The sequence below is a fragment of the Trachymyrmex cornetzi genome, unplaced genomic scaffold (genome assembly GCF_001594075.2).
Source record: "Trachymyrmex cornetzi isolate Tcor2-1 unplaced genomic scaffold, Tcor1.1 scaffold1462, whole genome shotgun sequence".
Lineage (NCBI taxonomy): Eukaryota > Metazoa > Arthropoda > Insecta > Hymenoptera > Formicidae > Trachymyrmex > Trachymyrmex cornetzi.
Window position 1 is genome coordinate 363919 of NW_017296051.1, and position 7592 is coordinate 371510.

Below are 7592 nucleotides of genomic sequence, written 5' to 3' on the forward strand. Positions count from 1 at the left end.
CGGCTCGCGACGAGCGCAAGTATCTCCCTCGAGATTAATCATTTTTAACAATAGAGCGTCGTAGCCGCGTTATTACGCGGCAGTTTTGCTTTCTAAAACAATTTCGCCATTTTACGGCAAATTTTTCGACGGCCAGTTTTTGATAATGTAATCTTTTATACCAATAGTTCGTTGTACGAGTAATCTAACGTAATCTTCGCTATCGCTATTACTATATTGTTAGAATATTTCGAGAATATATTCAATTTTTATTCGTACAAAATCTTTAGACTGGAACGAGATGAAAGTATCGCGTTACGTCTGTTATGTTGTAACAGCGTAATTAACGTTCGACGAGAGCAAAAGCGTGACTACAGTTTCTTTTAACTTAACGATCATTATGCTCTTTCGAGATTCGAATGCGAAAATTCGAGACGAAACGAGTCTTATCTTCGTTGCGCCTCGTATTACCAAAGGACGATCGGGAGTTCATCTCGGATTTCCTTCCGAGTCCTCTTTACTTCATTATTCATCGGATATTATCGAATCTAGGAGCAATCGTTTTTCCGTTTCTCTTAGCATAAATCTGCATCGACGTCGTTAGCCGGGTCTGGGCGGATCGGTCGTGGCATTAAACATGCAACATCGTGGCTTCCGAGCCACAATTTATCACTGATCAATCGAACGGTCCCGTTTCGATACCGAGCACACGAAAAAAAGAACTTCATCGCATTGCGCGTACAGCACGTAAAAACGTTCCGCATGCAATTCGCGTACACGCAATTTGTCGACGTGTGCGTTGCTCCGCACACGAGGAGTAATCCGTTTGTGCGACCGTCCGGTGAGTGGATCCTTTTACGCAACGTTTCTGCATCCGATCGTTTTTCCGTAAAAGGAATCGACTGTTGATTTCGATCGTTTCGGAATATATTTATGCTAATGATCGCGCAACGACGAAATTCAATAGGATATTTATTTCTATGCATTTTATTAATTTTTAGTTTTTCAAAATTTTAAACGATTTTTAATATATAACGTTAAAATATTTTTTTCTTTCTAAAGGAGAATTTTTAGAATATTCGTGTTTCCACTTTATGTGAGAGACGGTTTGATATCTTTTGCGTTATAAGTATTCATTTAATTTTCCAACGAGGGAAGCGGATACGCCGAGGAAGGACTTCGTGGAAGGGAATTCTAGAAGAACTGCCGCGAAGCTTTATATACTGCCAGAGATACTTTATCAAATACATGAGACTAATCGGGTCTAAACCTAACCGCGCAACTGCCACTTTGAATAATTCGCTTTTTTTCTTAGTATTATGAAAGTATTATACGATACATAACGCTCGAGATAGTACAACGAATCACCGATCGTCGACCTCTGCTTTACAATTTTTCGAGCGATTTTAACGCAACAAGAGCCTCTTTGCCTAGAGCAATGATTACTCGTATACGCTCTTCTTAAGAGACTCGGAATTCAACTAGATCGCTCCCCACATCCGGCGCTCTCTGAAGTGAAACGAGACGTCGGTTTCGCATCAGGCGCGGGCTTACAATCGCGAAGCGTACGTAAACGGAATCACGTATAGGTAGGTCAAGGCATGTAATCGATGTCAACTCGTGACAATACACACTAGGAATTCAATGCCTTCTGAAATGCCTTCCAAACGCGGCGTTCGACACGCCAAATCAAGTATACAAAGAGGAACTGGACGACGACGGAGCTCTCAGTCGGTTCCTCGAGTCTGACCCTTTAGCTGCGACACATGCGATCGTTTTCTTTCAAAAAGACTTTTAAAAAGACTTCCGATAAGACGGGAACGATGACACAACAGAATATCACGATATTTCTTTAATGCGATGTGAATTATGAAGCGTTCATCATTTCCACAGACTATATTAACAAACGTGGAATAACGTAAAGTGTCAAATTAATGTGAAGATTTTTATTAATTTCTCATATTGTCTTTTTTATATTCGCTTTCTCATCGCATAATTCTTAATTATAAATTAGATGTACGATATATGTGTATGTTTGCGCACAACTAAAGGATTAATAATTAATTATTCACGACGAGTTCGTCGTTCCATTTGTTGCTTATCCTAAATAAATGTCGGTACTGAAAAAAGGTTTAGTAATAACTATCAAATGTATCTTGTTTAGCGTATTATAGTAACATCTAATAGATGTTATCAAACGTAATAATAGTAATAAGAATAAGTAATAATAGTAATAAATTTTTTGTAACAATAAGAAAAACAAGGTAATATTTAACAAAGTAAAATTAGCGATTAGTTTGATTAGATTAACCGATTTAAAGAAATTAATTGGTTCGGTTTAGATTAATCGATTTAAATTACATTTCAGTGAAATTATTTCACCAAACAATTATCTTTTTAACAACTATCATCTAAGCTTAATTATTATTACCAGACATTTTTTCAGTATGCATTTAAACAGCGGTGAACGAATTACGCGAGCTGTTCACGTGTGTGATGTATTTATTCATCATGAGAAATAATCGTGAATACAATTTTCACCAGCGTCATTTTCGTTTTACATTCAGACGTATCGCAGCATGACAAAGTATACTCGGGATCGTTTTACATCGTTATCAGGACAAAGCATTTCGTTTCGTAAATATGATTCATAACAAAGAATGGCGGCGCATTTTTATCGCGTGGAATTGTGATTGCTGATTAAAAACCGATATAAGTAGGATTAATTACACGATGTAGTCAGATGTATTAAGATTATATAAACGAAACCTCGCCCGAGTTTTCAAGCCTTGGCGTACGAGATTGGCGTTCACAATTCATTTGACGCCGAAATTTAGTGATTAGGGATTAGAGATTAGGGAAGTCATTGTATTTCACGTGCATCTAAGAAGAGACTGAAACGCGTGTCCCTTGTCCACTGGGATCTAACCGGGACTGATTTCCGAATGAAAGTACTTTGCTTGGCATTTTTATTATTGTTCTATCTACACCATCGAAAAATGCAAAACCCATCCACTCAGAAATCGAGCAATAGGCCTATCCTTTTTAATTGAACTTGTATGATTTATCTTTCTTTTTTTTCTTTTCACATTGAAAAAAAGAAAAGATGAATTATACGAGTTTAGTTAAAAAGAATAAATCTAATGCAGCTCGCATACAACGTCACAAGAAACGTCACGAGCAAATTCTTTTCTTTAAATTCGCGATAAAAATCCTTAAGGGGGTATTCTACTTTATAGCGCTGTTTTTTTAAATATCAAATATTCATACTATTAACAGACTCACAATCTTAAAAATAAAAATAAACAATAAATTCAAGGCTAATTCGAATCAAGGCCGATGAAGGTGCCAGAGATTAAATTCCAATCCAAAGATTAATTTCCATAGTGTTTAATCCTCTTTATTAAATGTTTCGGCTCTCTTTGTAGCCATCATCAGTAATGACATCTCTTAAATCATCATTGATCCTTTCATCAAAAGTGAGTTACTATCAGGTTCCCAACTGCGGTGGAATCTGTGATTTGCAATATTACAAATTAATAACTAGTCAATATTAATAAAACTAAATAAAGTAATTCACCTCAAACGGGAAGTTCAACATTTAAATGAAACTTTGGAAATTTCCGTTAACCACTAACTTCAAATTACTTTTTTTAATATTTAAACAATTTTCTAACTTATTATCCATATTAATAGTGATTAAAATTTCAACTGTATTGCTCAGATAGTCAGAAGCGTCTAACGGACTAATTTCAATTGAAAGACGGAAATAGTGCTAATAGCGTCTCCCCGAACCCAGCCAAAGAGTGGGGAATGATTAAAAATGGCGGATACGAATACCAATATTATAGTGCTCTAGCAACGCTGAATTTTGCTATGGCCTAGTCACTAGATCGATAAAGTACAGCAATTGATTTCAGAATTGATGCGTCAAAATGGCCGAAGTGCATAGTATGTACACGATTTCAAGTACACATTAGGTACAATTGGGTGCCGCTAACCTAACCGTGCTCATACGTGATGTGTACTTTCGTGTTCCTGAACAGTTTTGAACTGTACTTACATGTACTCTTTGTGCACTTTTATGCATTAAACTTCTACAGCAAATAAATCCGTATTAAACTAAAAAAACACATAAATTAAATATTTGTACATATTCTTTTAAATAAACTAATTACAATTCAAAAACATTAATTTATATACTTGACGGATTCATTTTCCCAAATAAAGTACATATATACAAATTCATTAATTTTAAATGGCCGCGTTATGCGTCAAAATGGATGCGAGTTTGCGGTATTTTATAGATCTAGGCTACGTTCTAAAATTTCCTCTCCGAGGAAGATTTTACTCTATATGCTATAGTATATATACATTACGTGTGTACTATATATTTCAAGTAAAATTTTCCTCAGAGAGGATGTTTTAGAACGTAGCCCTAGTGACTTTACTATGACCCACTTGATTGGTCAAACATTTCGAAACATTTTTTGATTAGTCGATTTTTTGAATTGTTTGTTCAACGTTCCTTTATTCACCGCATAAAAAATGACTGAAAAAATAGTCCCACTTATTTCTACACTTAAATCGAAATCAGACTATGCGTTGAAGATTGAGATTAAAGATTAAAGATTGAAATTTCCAATGAGGACAAAGAAATTTTGATTTCTCTTGTTCTGATTGGTCAAACTTCAATCTTTTAATCTTCAGTCTCATTCTTCAATGCGTAGTCTGATTCTGGCCTGATTCTTAGCTGTTTTACTTGTGAACACGCCAGCTCCTATACTGCTAACATGGCACTCTTCACTACTAGACACCTAGCAGTCAAGGAAGTACTATGCCATGAAATATGCTTCAGTAAGTTCTCACAGAAGTATGCAAATACATGATATATATGTGTAAACAATTATAATAAATAATAAATAGACTTATAAAAGATCAATTTCCCAAAATTTCAAAAATTTTTTTCGGAAAAACTAGCAAGCAGAAAATTCTGAAAAATATATATATTATAGTTTCAGATATAAAGACACTCATAAAAATTTTCAGAGCTCTTAGCACTTCACGTTTAAGAATAGCCGAATTTATTCTGAAAAAAAAACGAGTTTTTTTACGTTAATTGTTTATAACAAAATTGCAAATAAATAAATTAACAAACTGCAAAATAGATCAGAAATATGGAAAAAAACTAAGAACAAAAAGGTAGGACGTATACGTCTCACTGCCTCTCAAAGGATTAATATTTCGAATTTTTATATAAAACTTTACACAGAGATATTCTATAAGGATTCAAAAAATGTAAAAAAATCAATTTTTTACCTAACAAAGTAGAATACCCCCTTAAAAAAAAAATCACAAGGTAGTTTCAGAGTCGTTAACGATTTATGGGATAGAAGCGTATTCGCTAGTTAAATTTATCTTTAGCTTAATTTCTCAAGTCTTCAAATTTTAACATAGATTCCAATCCCAAGCTTGGTAATCAAACTCTATTTAATTTCGAATGTCAAATGTTTCAATAAATTATTATCCTTCCATCGTTCTTTCGTAAAAACGGATAATCTTGACGTTTCTCAAATAACAAATGCAAATTATCCTGTAACAAGCACGAACTCGCTTGTTCATTTTTGAAAGCCAAATCCAAAGTCAGATCGGAATTATTCGCGATCAGAATCAGTCCTGGAAAATCTCGTTAGTTCCTCCTTTTTTTTATAGCGTTCACGATTACGAAATGACGTCGCGGCTCAGTTAGCTCTTCGTTTCAAGCAGAACAACAAGTCATTATGATATCAAAATGATGTCAAAATGACTTCAAAATGATGATTAAAAGTCATTTTTCAATCATTTTCGATTCATTTTAATGTCATTTTGACGTTATCGTGACTTGCTGTTCTGCTAGATTTTGTCTTTATCAAAAAATCTGACATAGTTAATTGATCGCCTTCTCGTAAGGAATTGATCCGTGATACATCGTGACTTGCTGTTCTGCTAGATTCTGTCTTTATCAAAAAATCTGACATAGTTAATTGATCGCCTTCTCGTAAGGAATTGATCCGTGATTTCGTATCGACACGAGGAAATTAAGCGGCTGAATCGGCGACGTTATTAGCTGTTTGTAGTATGTAAGTGTGCGCGCGTGTGTGTGTGTGTGTATTGCCGCGATTAATTAACAGTGCGTACGTGTGTGTGGAAAATCCGCGTGTGTAATTAGTATATCGAAGAGAGTAACATCGTTGCAAGAAAAAATAAAGAGAAAATAACGATCGCACCGGATTAATCAACAAAATGATTAACATATTTCATCGTATACAACGATTCGTCAGTAAAATACTGCTGCAAGCGGAGTAGTTCTTCTCTTACGTCGCGTCCGATGCACAATAATTTAAGGAATTGCACTATTTATCGATTTGTAAAAGTGCGTATATTTATAAGCAAGTCACCGTCACACGGCGGCACTCATAGCTCATCACATGCCATCGCACTCTTGTAGATAACATCCTTATCGTTATTATTGTCATGCTATTGATACTACTATTAATTTCTTATCATTATTATAATTAACATCATTACTATGGCTACGTTCGGAAACGTCGCTCGGATGCCTCCGATGCCTCGGATTCATCATCTGTCCTTATTTAACATTAAATGTTAAACAAGGACAGATGATGAATCCGAGGCATCGGAGGCATCCGAGCGACGTTCCCGAACGCAGCCTATATAATCGACATTTTTTTTTTTGATTGAATTTAACACACTTAGATGCTCTAGCATAGCATAAATCACTGCGATGTTACATATTCGTCCTGTGCGAGAATTAATGCGATGAAATTCATGAAGTCTGCGATCGCGAATTGTCTCTGATGAATTTTCGAAGAAACATCTTGAAGAAGAGATCGAGTTCTTTTTGAAATTGCTGGTTTAGTCCAAAACGAATATAATTCTTGCGTATATACAGGATGTTAGTTAAGTATGTTCCCAAACTCAACAGAGCGATTCTTTGGTTTATTTCAAGTAAAAAAGTCCATAAAACATGTGTCCTAAACAACTTATTTTCCGAAATACAGGTGAATGTTCGCAAATGTTTGACGAAACGATAAATTGTGTTGAAGATATCTTCCTGCATAAATATGCCTTGCTTCATGTGAGTTACTATTCGCACAACCGTAAACAAAGTGACAAAGTCAAAGTCAAAGTCACAAAATCAAAAATTGACTTCAGTCCTGATATTGTTGCGGGTCAGTTAGCTCGTACATATACATTTTCGAGCCAAATTGTTTCAATCCATCAAAATCGGTTTCATCATGCCTAAGTTTACAAATTTTGACAGATATGCCCACCCCAATTGAGAATGAGAATGATTTGAGGAATCGAATAGTTGCTTCATGCGAGGCAATACGTAACACACCTGGTATCTTTGAGCGTGTACGTCAATCTTTGAGAAGAAGGCTCGATGGATGTATCATGGCGCAAGGTGGACATTTTCAACAATTCATCTAATTGTTTTATTTCGTCAGAAGAACTGAAGCCTGTTTTTGTTTTTCTGTTTTTGACTAGTTTTTGACTAGTTCAAGTTGTATTTCTTTCAAATAAACAGATTATTACTACACGTTTAAATT